Below are 14,199 nucleotides of genomic sequence, written 5' to 3'. Positions count from 1 at the left end.
ATAGAATGAACATAGAGAGAAAGAATTAAAAATTAGAAAATCCAAGGAGGACGAAGAAAAGGGTTTAAGAGAGAAAACATCTTAAAAGCCAACAACCAAGATCAAAAAGATACTAACTTGCCAATTTTTTTAGTGTAGAGAAAGAAGATGACTTTTGAACAGAGAAAACAAGAAGACTAGCTTTTTGACATAAAATTAAACCCTAATTGATGTGGGATTAGGGAAGAAGGAGATCCACCACAAAGGATGAGCTTGAAAGGAGACTAGAGAGACTTCCAAGTCTTTAGAGGGTATTTTAGAAACTTGATAGTTTCCTATCCATATTTAACCAGAGTGAGTTAATTTTGATAAAAACTAACAACAATGGCTGATCTGAATGTCCCCTTACAAATAAAGTGACTATTATAGAATAAAAGAAAAAATGGTTTCTAACCTGTAATTTCAAAAAAAATATAATGACTGTCCTGCAAAAAAAATCCTTTTAAACACTTTTTGCCACCAAAAATAGCTCTCTATCAATATACCAACTCCACTTTTAACTAAATAAAGATCACTACTAGAAGCAGCATCATCCTACAAGGATAAACAAAGTTAAACAACAATAATTGCTACAGACTAAAATGCAAATGATTGCTCCATGTGGGAACCTTCTTTCTTCTTCTTAGAGATTCCTATTAGGCACATTAAACAAAATAAAGGAGCAGATGGTTCAGTGAATTAAGAATTTTTATTTGTTATAATATATTTGATATTCATAACAAGTAGTTAGTTGTTGGAATCTTGTGTACGGTGGACAGCTGACAGGTAAGAGAAGGAAAAGTTGCAACTTGGGTACCGTTGCCTTCTTTGCCGCATATCGGCCTCTCTCTCTCTTTTTTCCCTCAAAGTTAATATGGAGTTTTTTTTTTTTTTTTTACAACGGCAGCTCTCATGCGGCAAGTATGGGTGCAGCCAACAAAATTAAAAAAAAAAATAATACAAAAAAAAAGGCACTGACACATGGCCTTTCCAGATGAAGCTTTCCGAGTGGTGAGCCACGAAGGATGCCATCCAGTCAGCAGCACTGTTCGCCTCTCTGTAGACATATGTAGCCTGATAGAGACCGCACTCATCTAAGAGCCTGCAGATATCGTGGAACAGCGGTTTAGAGCAACGCCGCGTCCTCAACTCTATATCCATTCGATTACCGTGGCCGAGTCATCCTCAAGAAGGATGTGATTTGCACCCATTTGGACAGCTGGAGTCTCTAAAAGAGAAAGAAGGCATCAATCTGGTGACTATGGAAGATTGTAGAGATAACTTGTGACAGGCTACCAACTGCTTGGACAACTGGATATTGGATGGTTGCTTCCATCCTCTGTGATGATACCCAAACCCGCACTCTACAAAAATTTATAAAAATGTATTTGTCACGCCCTAAATCCGGATCATGACACGGCCGTGCTATTGCAATCTTATGCACACAATAACACGAAGCCACTTAAAATTTCATAATAAAAATAAATAGTTTCATTTACTAATGTCATAACATTATTCATGAAGTTGGAACAGTACAGAGCTTCTAAAATTTGATTATTACATATCATTTTCAGTTACCCCAACCCTGAATAACACCAAGCTCCCTGCTCCTAGTAGTCTTATTCCTCTGTAGAAAAAGTAGATAAAAAGATATGAGCTACACAGCTCAGTAAGTAACCAAGTACTGTCTTATTGGATCAAGCATAATTATGCCAATGCAGTGTTTAAGAAGCTAACAGTTATGGCAAAATAAAGCATTTTATAGATGATATATACAAATCAGATCATAAAGCAATGCATGTTCTATCCATGAAAGTTCATAAATATGAATATGCATCATATAAAATTCTTGCCATTATTCATTCTTTGAAATCCGTACTTATCATAATTCATGCTTTGAAATCCGTACTTATCATAATTCATACTTTGAAATCCGTACTTATCATAATTCATGCTTTGAAATCCGTACTTATCATAATTCATGCTTTAAAATTCGTGCTTTCAGATAATAGTGCTGCTATGGTCACTATTATTACCCGTGACAGGGCTATAATCTTTACCAACTATTATTCCCCGTTGGCAGGGTCTAAGCCAAGCAATTATAACCCGCTGGCGAGGGCCGTATGACGAGCTACTATAACCCGCTGGCAAGGGCCATAATCTTTGCCAACAATTATTTTCTGTTGGCAGGGTCTACACCAAGCTACTATAACCCGCTGGCGAGGGTCGTATGCTGAGCTATTATAACCCGCTAGCGATGGCCGTCTGCCGAGCTATTATAACCCGCTGGCGAGGGCCGTACATAGCAATCTGAGAGTTTATAAATCATTATTCCTTTTCTTTCATAAATCATAATCATCATAAATAGTTGGAAAATGATAAATGTCATCATATAATTTAAAATACATAAACATGCCTCAAATATCATTTTTCATGCAGTCTAACATAATCATAATTTCATAACTCATACAATATTAAATATTCATGAAGAATGCTCTTTAATCAAATTCATGAATCATATGCAATCATATACTTGATCCTAATTTTGAGAAAATATATCATATCAAATACAATTTCATAATTTCATACTTACAATTAAACAGTAAATTGGAAATCAATACGATGGTGCCAGGGTTACTTACTGCAATTTGCTTTCCAATTCCTAGGTTTAGGTGCCAATTCTTCAATTACCTATCATCATCATCAAATTACCTGTTAATTGCATGTTCAATTTCATTTATTTACATTCTTTCTTAATTAATCCGTTTATAACCCAACTATAGAACTCAATTTCATTCTTAGGTCCCTAACCTAGTTCAGGTCTAGGTCAGCTTCTTGTTCAGACCTGATTCAATATTTAATTCAAGTCTGATTCAGTTTCTGGCATAAGTCTAAGCCAATTTCATTTTCTAGTTTGGACCCAATAGCCTTCTATTAAGGTTTGTGCCCTTCAGCCCAATTAGTTTCGAGTTCACAACTACTTGGCTCGGACCGAGCCCAATCTGATTACGGGCCTACTTCAATAATTCGGCCCATGGCCATTGAGGTCCTTTCTTCCTCAGGTTTTCTAATTTGAAATTGGATTATTGGGCTTTGAATCCAATAACCCAATTTCACATTTAAGTTCAACTATGGCCCACCATTTTTTTTTTCTCTTTTCTTTTCTTTTCTTTTTCTTTTCCTTCTCTCCTCCTTTCTTCTTCCTTCCCGAAGCTTCTCCCTTTCTTCTTCCATTTCCACCGCGATCTCCTCCCCCTCTTCTTCTCCTCTCCTCCCATGAGGCAAGGAGGCTCGGGAGGGACGGGCAACGGCCGACGACGCCCGGCGGCCGGCCTGCGGCGCCCAAGGTCGCGCCCACAGCTGTGCCTGCGGTCGTGCCCGTGGCCGCGTCGGCGTCCTGTGTCCCACGGCCGACGACTCGCGGCGGAGGTCAGCGCCTGTGGATCGACCACCAGTAAGTATTTCTATTTTATTTTATTTTTCTTCTTCTTCCTCTCTTCTTCTTTTTCTTCCTCCCCTTCTTTCTTCTCCCGTGGAGGAGAGATCGGACCCGAAGAGGGCCCGACCCACAGCCGGCGGCGCTCCCTGGCCGGTCAGTGGCACCGGCCGCCCTTGCGGCCGCGCCCGCGGCTGCAACTGGTGCTCGCGGCTGACGGCCTGCGGCCGCCGTGACCTGTGGCCGACGCTGTTCACGGCCGCCCCGGCCGACGCCCCTTTTTTTTCTTTCTTTCTTTTTTTTTGTTTAGATTTAATCTCTAAGCTAGATCTACAAAAATAAATTATATTTTACCTGCTCTGAAGGTGGTTGCCTGCCTCCTACTCCGGCGATGTGGCCTTCTGCTCCGGTGGCGTGGGTCTAACACCGGGTCTTGACAAACGAGGAGAATCGTGAGAGAGGGAGACAGACTGGAGGAGGAGGAAAGAGTGGTGAAATGCCTAGCCGAACGGGGCTTCTTGTAGTCCACGATCGCTGAGGGAGGCGGACGGTTGTAACCGTCCACCACCAGGCGTTACAAATATCTGTACCATGTTGTAATGGCCCCCTTCCGTTTCTCTTGGAACGGGGCGGTTATCACAGTATTTATAAAGATATTTTGCCATGTCATGTTTCTATAAGTATTATCATAAGTCTTGTCCCAATTATTTAAGTTAAATTTATGGATCTTTTAATTTCGTAATTTTTATAAAAATATTTACTTTATATTTTATAATTTATTTTTTATATCATTGTCAACCAACCCTTCACATTTTTAATCTGTGTTTGGATCTGACTTATTATATTCCCAACCAGTAAAAAAACCAGTGTGAATTCTGATTTTATGCCATATACAACAAGAAATAATGCCATCGAGAAATATTCTTGTGAATTATCTTTAATTTTAACTATACATGGATGAGATGGGAGGAATATCCAACTCAGGCATTATACATGTTGATAAGGGACAGAATGGATCGTCCTGCTCAGGACAAGAGACCACCCTGTTCCGGCCAAGCAGATCTCAATGCCGACCAAACCGACCTCGGCCAGATCTCTTCGCTTTTATGACCTGCAGCTCCCCTGGCAGCCCTCCCGACTCCTCCGGCATGGTCACCCTCGGGCCAAATTTGAACCACAACACATGTAAACGCCAAACATTTAAATAATAATGATTAATTAACTCATTATATTTCCTAAAATGTGATGGCAATTGTAGGACAATTTGACTCTTTTTTTTTCCTGGAGAAATACAACGTGGACATCATTACTAGAACTCAAACCCTCCATTTCTCTCAAGCTAAGAGGGTGAGCTTAAGACTAGCTCACAAAAAATAGAATACCATTGTCAGAAATTGAATTTGGTTTGCACGACAAATAAGACTACTAACCAACATTTGGACACAGCATTTGGACCCGTTCCAAAGTCGTTTTTCTCACAAAAAACACAGAAGACAGATGTGTTACAGTAGCTTCACAAAGTTTACATGCTTCAATGAGAAGGAAACTGGATATATCAAGATTGGAAGGAAGTGGAGGCCGGTTTGTGGATCAAATAGTTGCATCATTAGGTTCACAGTGAGCAAGTTGATATTTGGCTCAATGGAGGGCCAGATTGGGGATTTGGAGAGGCAAAGCCTACTATATTTATGGATGATTGAGTGGGGTTCAATGTCAGTTTTCAGTATGCTCTGGCATGGCATCAATGGGGCAGGGGTTGTATCTTTCACGCGTAAAAAGGATCCATCTTTTCTCACACGAATCTACCGTTGGATCGCGCAATAACTGCTTCGAGAGAGCTGGATAGATAGAGGAATAAAAAAGTTCTGAGTGCTTTGAGATCTATGCAGGGTATGATCTAATGGTTGGCGCCATGAAAAAAGATAAATCACTCTTTTGTGCGAATGATACAACCCCAATCATTCTTCATTGTATATATCATACATGCAAGCGGTTTGGCTGCCGGCCGAGTTTAGATTAGTAATTCCCTCAAAAACAAAAACATTCGATTAGTAGTTCGCTACACACCCATGGCATCTTTAAAACCTTGGGGTGGCCATGAAGTGACTAAGTGAACGATTTACCTATGTATTCTACTACATAATCCAAATGACATGGTGCATGTATGGCACAAACAAGCACTATGTCATGCCAATATAAAATGCCACATTGTTGTCATTATCTCAACCAATATAAAGAAAGTGATACATCTCATAGGCTGGGGCTTGCCTAGAAATTCTAGATTAGAATCCTAAGCAGTACAACTCCCAAGTATTGGAGCTTGTAAGTAATTATAGTACGGATAAACCTTCCTCCCTTTTTCTCAAAGAGATCTGAAATTATCGATCAATCAAATATTAACAAATTAATGTTAAAAAATTGTAATGATCATAATTGACTTTGATTGGATTGAAGACATGATCTGGTTATAGGTTCTAATTCACTTAGGATAAGATGCGATCATGATGGGAGATTTATGTCGACCTTTGATTTTATTGTTTTGTACAAAAACACAACTACATCCAAAACTTAGGAAGGCAAAAGAAAGGAAGAAAGAAAGAAAGAAAGAACTGGAGAGAAAAGAAACATGCAGAGAGTAGAATTAGACGTAAACATAGCTTGGGGATGTACAGGGAATTATTCAAGAAGGAAGAAGCCGACGTCGCCGGTCCTGAGGGCACGAGCAATCTCATCGGCGACCATCATACATGACGAGATCCAGTCGCCGAGGGCCACCCAGACGACCTTCACTATGTCCACGGTTGAGGCCCATGGCATCGCCATAGCACACCCTTCCACCCCTCTCCTCTTCCTTTCCTTTAAACAACCGTTATCTCAACACTTAAATCAACAAGACAAACCTCTCGAGAACCAACTTCAAGTTCTATTGCCACTATTACCGAGAAGGGGAGACCATCATCTTCCAAGGATAAACAAAGGGCTACCCAGCAATGATTGGTATGACTAAAATAAAAATTATTTTATGTGGGAAGATCTTTCTCTTCTTTTGGGATAGATTCCTTTGTTAAGATATATATATAAGAAAAGAATAGAGAAGTAGGTTGAAAGAATGGATAACCCCATATTTTATTTTATTCCTATCATAGTGCATGTGAGGCTGACAGGGAGAAGAATAGAGTTCTGTAATATTTTCTTCTTCCTGCCACCACTGCCGCATCCTTCCTGGAATGGCACGCTATCCAGTGTACACGCTATCCAGTGTACATCGATCGTACCAACTTAAAATTCAAAATAACCATCAAATATTGAAAAAATTTAGAAGACAAATATTTTATTAAAGAAATTGAGCCATCTCTCCCTTGCTTGAGCAAGAAGGACATCTTTTACTCTCTCTCTCTTTCCCCACACGATAAGGAGGCCAAAGATCTCTTTAAATAGAGGGATGTTTGGTTTCTACTTAAATTCAAAACAAATACCCAACAAACTTTGATGATCACTAAAGGATAAAAATAACTATTCTAAAAGAAATAACTGCACAGAATAAAAAATATCTATTCTAGGTGGGATAACTAAATAAAATAAAACTAGGAATAGAATCTTAAGATAAACGAGCAATGATTCTCAACACTCTTCTTCATTGCAAAATGCATATAGACAACGTCGAGCTTGCTGTGCAAATTTTCAAACCACTCAACCGCTACTTCTTTAGTAAAGATATTCATTAGCTGGTCCTTTATAGAAATTAGAAGCAGATCAACTTCTTCAACTACAATTTTCTCTCCAATTAAGTGATGATGAACTTCAATGTGCTTTGTCATCACATGAAACATTGGATTCCTCACCAACTGGATTACACTCTCATTATCATAATAAAGAGGAATAATATAGACAATATCCTGACCTAAATCACCGAGCAATATTATGAGCCATCGTAGCCACACGATACTTTGTCTCTATAAAAGACAATGCAATAGTAGGTTGTCCCTCATGGCACCAAGAAATAATATCATATCCTAAGCTAAAAGAATAATTAGTGGTACACCTATATGTGTCTACATCACTAGTATAGTCTTTATCTGCAAAACCTACTAACTTGACTAAAGAATTATTAGTATACAAAATACCATAATCAATAATCTTAGCAATATACCTTAGGATCCATAAAACTGCATCAAGATGTGGCTGCCGAGAATGTTGCATATATTGATCAACTACGCTAACTGTATAAGAAATATATAGTCTTGTGATGGTAAAATAGATCAAACTACCCACAAACTATTTATACATAGTAGGATCATCAAGAAGTTTGTCCTACTCTTTGCTCAACTTTAAATTTGATTCAATTAGTGTCCGTATATACTTGCAATCAGTCAATCAATGCTTATTCAATAAATCAAAAGCATATTTTTTTTAATAAATAAAATAGTTGTTCTTCAGCTTAGCTACCTTCATGCTAAGAAAATTTTTCAGATGTATTTTCTTCAGTCAAGTTAGTAGGTTTTTTACTATGAGAATATCAAGTAATGTAGGTTGTTTAACCCACCTAGAAATAGCAAGTATATAAGCACGATGCTCTTTATTCAAACTACAAGCTAACGGTCTATGTTATTTTTTTTTATCATAACTAGAATTTGGATCAAGCATGCCAAGCTCATCAAACAATTTCTTTCCTTTAAGAAAATATTAGGAGATTATAAGATTAACTTGCTTAAGAGCACAAATCTCGTTCTCCAAAAATTGAAGTTAAGCCTCAATAGACGTTGAGTGGAGAGCAACAAAAATATTTCATGCTATTTTTGGCTCCTCTATATCTTGAATATGTTGATAATAATCTTCATCCACATTCACTTTGAGAATACCAATTGCCTTTCGAGTTTTGATCTCCCATTTTTTCCTCTCTTATGCATTATCAGGAGTTTTTGGAGGCTTTATCGTATCTATCCCATTTACGATCTCCCATAAATCTTGCTCAATCAAGTAAGACTTGGTGCAGGCCTTCCAATACAAATAATTGGTGCTATTCAATTTTTTTGATCCCAATGCTAGAGAATGTAGTAGCTTCAGCTATGATGATTAATCTTTTGAATTATCAAATAAGAGTCCAGACGTTTACGCCACCATATAATGAATTACTAGAAGCTCTTCAACTATGCTAAGCTACAAACACATGAATAATTGATCTTCAAGACTATGGTTATGACACCATGTAGAACGGCATACTACCTAAAGTAGATCGACTATACTAGCTTAAGATTCAAAACAAGCATATATCTTGTCCGCATATTTACCAAGATATCTTGTTTATTGTGGAATCCTTTTCATTAAGGTATCCGATGCCACATTTGATGGGCACATTCATCATTATAATGTCAATATTTTACTTAATCAATAGAAACTGACCCGGCAAACCATGTACCCATGCATATCTGAATGCTATATTAGGTGCATCTCGTTTTAGATAATAGTGCTATAACAATTATAACAGTCATTATAATAATTTCAGCAAATCACGTGTTATAACATTAAAATAAATAATATAGAAAAATAATGATAATTATTTTTTATTATTCTTCATTAAAATGGGCCACTATAACACTGACAACAATCATTATTTCCACATGTACCTTCTTTTAAATAAAATAATATATTTATAACATTCATGTATTTTAATGTCAAACTATCTCCAAAGTGGCTATATGATCCCAAAAAAAAAAAAAAAATTAGTTTATCTAATAAAAAGTATAAATGAAAAGATAATGTCTTTTTCCTATAATTGCTTGTTATTTTTCATTTTAACAATGTTGCAACAGCCACTGTTTTAGTGATTATTGTTATAGTAAAAATTTCAAAAATTATTTCTTGGGATGACTAATAACCCATATATCTCGTTTTCTTTTTTTTTCATTTCATGAATTCTGCTTTTAAGAAAAAGCATGGATGTAACTGCATTCCCCCTGGTCCTTGAAGTTCCAGATTCAAATCCTATATTTGTTTATATTCTTTCATGTTACCACTAATCAAATCACTGATATTATCTTAATTATATAATATGCTCAACTAAATTTTTCTTTTGAGAGAGAAGCAAAAGAAGCGCGTCTTCAAAATTAAGGCGAACCTTTCGAATGTTTAAATAATAAAAAAAAAGATTGCACACTTCGCACAAAAAAAAGTTCATGAGTTTTTATATCGGTTTCTCAAAAATTACAGCATGCGCATAGCATATGCCCATATATTAGCATTCTTATAATGGTAATCGTCAAAGCTTGTCTTCATTATTTGGACTTTTCCCAACCATGGCACTTATATATATATATATATATATATATATATATATATATATATATATATATATGTCCTTACCTCACATTTTAAGACATTCTTTTATGACTTTTCATCTCTCCATTTTTTTCCATCTGGTCTCAAGTCCAATGTCTCACAGTTCTCTTATCACAGTTCTCTACCAATTTTATGTCAGGGGTAAATTGAAAAATTTTTCCAGTCAAACTTGTATAGGGAACTATATCAATCCAAACAATATAAATATATGAGAATACCAGATATTTGAAAAGTGATGACCATCACCGTATATTCATCTGTTTACAATAAGAAAAATTGTGATTATCATAATACAATATTTGAATGAAATGAAAGAAAATCAAATAATATCATGACAATGCCATGATATCATTCATTGTTTATTATAATTTTATTGGCTAATAACAACAAACAGTCATCGCTGCTTCATCATAAACAAATCCAACTAAGACGATCGGTCATAAAAACCAACCCTTGTGGCTTTCAAAGAAGGGGCCCCATACCTGGGCATAGGCTTGCAGCAAAAGAGGATAAAGGCCTGGGACAAAGCCTTGGGACCCACTACCAGACACATCCCCTCATATTGAAACAGGGAAAGACAGGGAGATGGCTTCCAAGCTGTTTACGTGCTTCATGCAACACGGATGGAACCGGATGTATTTAATTAAATTGGAAGTAGGTGAGAGGCAGGTGAATAGAAGCCAAAAGCAAATGATTGCGACCTCTGTGTCCGTGGTGAATGGCTTCAAACACCTTGGGCTCGACGGAGGACAAGGTGGGGAGTATTGGGAGGGATTTGGAGAGACAGAGCAGGATATATGGATAAGGATAATAGGCATAGCATGGATGAGGCTCATGTCGGCATCCAATCTATGTTGGCATGCATGCATGGACATATCATGGGGTCTTTGGAATCTGGATTATAATGCAAGTGGTTCCACAGCAGGCCTAGATTGGGTTAGAAGGTGTGCATGTGCCCATGGCATGTTTGAACCCTCGGTATGGTCGATTGATGGATGATGTATCTCCTTTTTTAACAATATAGCTCAAACTTTAGACTGAAGTGCAAGTTTTTAGCTATTATGTCATAGAAGGGTTTAATTTGCATATGCCACTGTTCAAGCTTCTTTTTTTTTTTTTGGTGCAACGGTCGCTCACGTTAACCTGGCGTGAGTGCAATCAACTAAATTAAGATTTAATATGTAGTAAAAAGATAGAGGTACAATATCAGTCCATGTCGATAAAACTTCTCCAAAGTGATGGATAGTAAAGAAAGCAACCCAATTAGCCATCATGTTCGTCATATGGTACGCATGAGTAATTTGAAAGAAGTCACAGTCTCTCACCATCCGCTGTATATCGCTAAGGAGAGGATGGCTGTCGACATGTTGCTCAGCGTTCCGAATCCAATCGATCACCATAGCGGAATCTCCTTATAGGGTGATCACACTAGCCCCCAAGACACTCCTTGCATAGGTGAAACTCTTCCATGCCGCCCTAAGCTCCGCTCCTATGACTGTTGTGCCACAGATGCACCGCCCTCCCGCAACAATCAGTCTGGAATTGTGATCACAGATCACAAATCCCGTCCCTCTATTATCTCCTCCTGTTGAAGCCTTTAAGTAGCCTATGTTTAAGAAGAAAATGGGCGCAATCATGGTATGCACATTGTATGTTGTATCTATATCTAGCATGCACATTCTGAATCATGCAAAATATTTTCACTTGTTATGCGGCAAATAATTAATTGAATGGGGTGATTTTGTCAAGGGTCGTAGTTAGGTGAAGTGATCATCATGAGCAATTATGTAAGGTATCAAAATTTAAATGGCACAGCAAATCTAAACAAACCTAGCGAACACCCTTTGGCTTGGGTTTCAATCATAAAAGCTCTACCTACAGAGATTTCCGACAATAATCTTAAATTTTTCAAAAAAAAAAAAAAAATCTGTGAAGTAGGTGAATGTTTACTCCGAACTAAGAGGTCTCCATGACCATGCTCCACAGCATCGCAATTTTAAAATTCCCACAACATCGCAATTTTAAAATTCAGAAAAACCAAAAAAAAGGGAACAAAACAAGAACTAAACATTCTTTCTCCACCAGCATCAGGAAATCATTGAAAAAAAAGGGAAAATAGACATTACTCTGAACTAAGAGACCTGCAAGACAAAGCTCCACAAAATCTCAATTTTAAAATTCAAAAAAAAAATAGGGAACAAAATAAGAACTAATCTTTCTTTCTCCACCAGCACCAGAAAATCATAAAAAGAAGGGAAAATAGGAGAAATTATTTATGGCAATAAATACCGCTAGAGGAAGGGCTTGAACCTTCGACCTTGTGGTTAACAGCCACACGCTCTAACCAACTGAGCTACTCCAGCTAGGACCTGAGGCGTGAAAGAAATCTTCAAAAACCGGAATTGCTAATAGTCTAACACCACGCATGTGATTGCCAAAATCAAAAGCCGTTCGCCATTTTAACAATAAATTGAATTAAGATTTGATGATGCAAATTATAACAACCCTATTTCAAGTAGGATCCAATATCTGGGTTAAAACTTGTAGAAGAGATAGAATGAAGGTCTGAACAGGTCTACCGAACATATTTTTTCAAGTTGTATTAAAAATACATAGGCAGAGAGATAGCTTTCTGTGGCTAAGTTGTTTAAATGCTTCGCTCTATACCAAGAAAACTGAATATAGGTACATTGGAAGGAGATGGAGCCAAGTGAATAGAAGCCAACATCAAATGATTGCAACTTATCTGTCCATGATGAACAAGTGCACATATCTTTGGCTCAATAAAAGACAGGTGGGGGGCAATTGGGAGGGATTTGGGAGGGAGAAAGCAAAATGTGGATTAGGATGATTGAGCTCCATGTCCCCATGCACAGGATGGAGGACATAGATGGGGCTCTATGTCAATGTCCAATCCATATTGGCATTGACCCAATGTGGGGTCTTTTGTATCTGGACTGAATTCGATAGACCTAGATCAGGTGAGGTGATTTGTATATGCACATGGCATGTTTTAACCTTAGGATGGCCGCCCAATATGTGGTATATCTATCCATTCTAGTACGAAATTTGAAGTTTAGATTGCAATGCATGTCTTCAGCCAACAGTCTTGTGCATCGCATGCACCATGCTAGCATATTAATATGTCATAGGGTGTTTAGTTCCAATGGATGCATGGTTAGGCTTCGAGTAGTTTTTGTTTCAGAAAATGGACATGATCATAGATTGCGCAATACATGTCGTGCCTACATCATCACTTTTCAAGGGATTCTTGGGGCAAATGATTGCTTGAACAAGCTGGATTATCATGGGCAACATCTCGATGAGCTGATCATCATGAGTACTGAAAGTTCTTAAAATTTAGGTACATGGCAAAGCTTGATAGGTCAAAAGAAATCTGAATAAGAATATTGTTCCATTTAGAATTAGTCAATTAGTGGTATAGTCACAAAACAGTATCTACCACTTGTCTTAATTGTAGGAACATCTTGAAACTAAGGTTGTAGACTGCACAAGGAGCTTGGAACAGATTCCTAACCATAGGATATCTAAAACTACCTTGCATGCAAAATCTTTATAGCTAAGTATGCAAGGATAGTCTATGATCCAATTGTGAACCACCATGGATGGCAAGACCTACCATACAATGAGATGTTGAAGATATTCATGAGAGCCAGTTGATCATGTTAAGTAAATCTCCTGTCTTTGAGGACAAAAGGCTCAAACTTTGTGTAATTGGAAGTAGGCCAAGGAGTGAATTCTTCACTCTAATGATCAAGCATTTCCAACTTATACCTGATCTAAACGCACATCCAAGATTTGGACCCACAGCCTGACCACGCAGGCTTTAAATTGGAAACATTTTGCCGATTAGGTAACAGGATTTGGAAGGGCGTTGTACTTTACAACACATTAGTATGGAAAATGTATAATAAACATGAGATTTTAGAAGAGTCTAAAGGGGCTAACTTACGGCCCTTTGGTATTTGCTTTTTTTCTGTTTCCGTTTCCAAAAACCCAACGAAGAAGAATGAACTAGACCGAAGGACATCTATGATAAAACCCTTTGGTTTTCTTTTCTGAATTTTTTTTTTGTAGGATTATTAAAAGCGTTTTGATGGCAAGGATTTGTTGTTTTAAGGATGAGAGAATGGAGGCAAGGAAAAGCAGAATTTTTGTTCAAATATTACCTTCAACATCAATCTCCATGTGGTATTTCGCTAATTTGTAAAAAAATAAAAACCAAAAACCAACAACAATACTTATGGATATTGATGGTGGGGCATGCATGGTTTTGATGAAACTTGCGTGGTGATTTTCTTTTTTCATAGGAACCACGATAGGCATCACAAGTTAATGAGAATATGAGAATATTAGTTAATGAGAATATGAGAGATCATGCTACTGTT

At 37.5% G+C, this 14,199-nt stretch overlaps 1 long non-coding RNA gene and 1 other non-coding gene across 2 annotated transcripts; both read right to left on the bottom strand.

Moving 5' to 3' along the window:
* Positions 1-1,466: 1,466 nt before the first annotated feature.
* On the bottom strand, positions 1,467-6,706 carry LOC149753045 (uncharacterized). Its single transcript, XR_016396248.1, has 2 exons — positions 6,125-6,706; positions 1,467-1,645 (listed from the first exon to the last, which is right to left on the bottom strand). It is a non-coding gene; the product is annotated as an uncharacterized LOC149753045 (long non-coding RNA).
* A 5,373-nt stretch (positions 6,707-12,079) lies between these two features.
* Positions 12,080-12,153, bottom strand: TRNAN-GUU (transfer RNA asparagine (anticodon GUU)). The gene has a single exon. It is a non-coding gene; the product is annotated as a tRNA-Asn (tRNA).
* Positions 12,154-14,199: the final 2,046 nt, after the last annotated feature.

The sequence above is a fragment of the Phoenix dactylifera genome, chromosome 8 (assembly GCF_051530095.1).
Source record: "Phoenix dactylifera cultivar Ajwa chromosome 8, Ajwa_hap1_PhDact_Kaust_v1.1, whole genome shotgun sequence".
NCBI lineage: Eukaryota > Viridiplantae > Streptophyta > Magnoliopsida > Arecales > Arecaceae > Phoenix > Phoenix dactylifera.
Note: the sequence above shows the minus strand (reverse complement) of the source record. Positions and strands in the feature narration are given on the sequence as shown.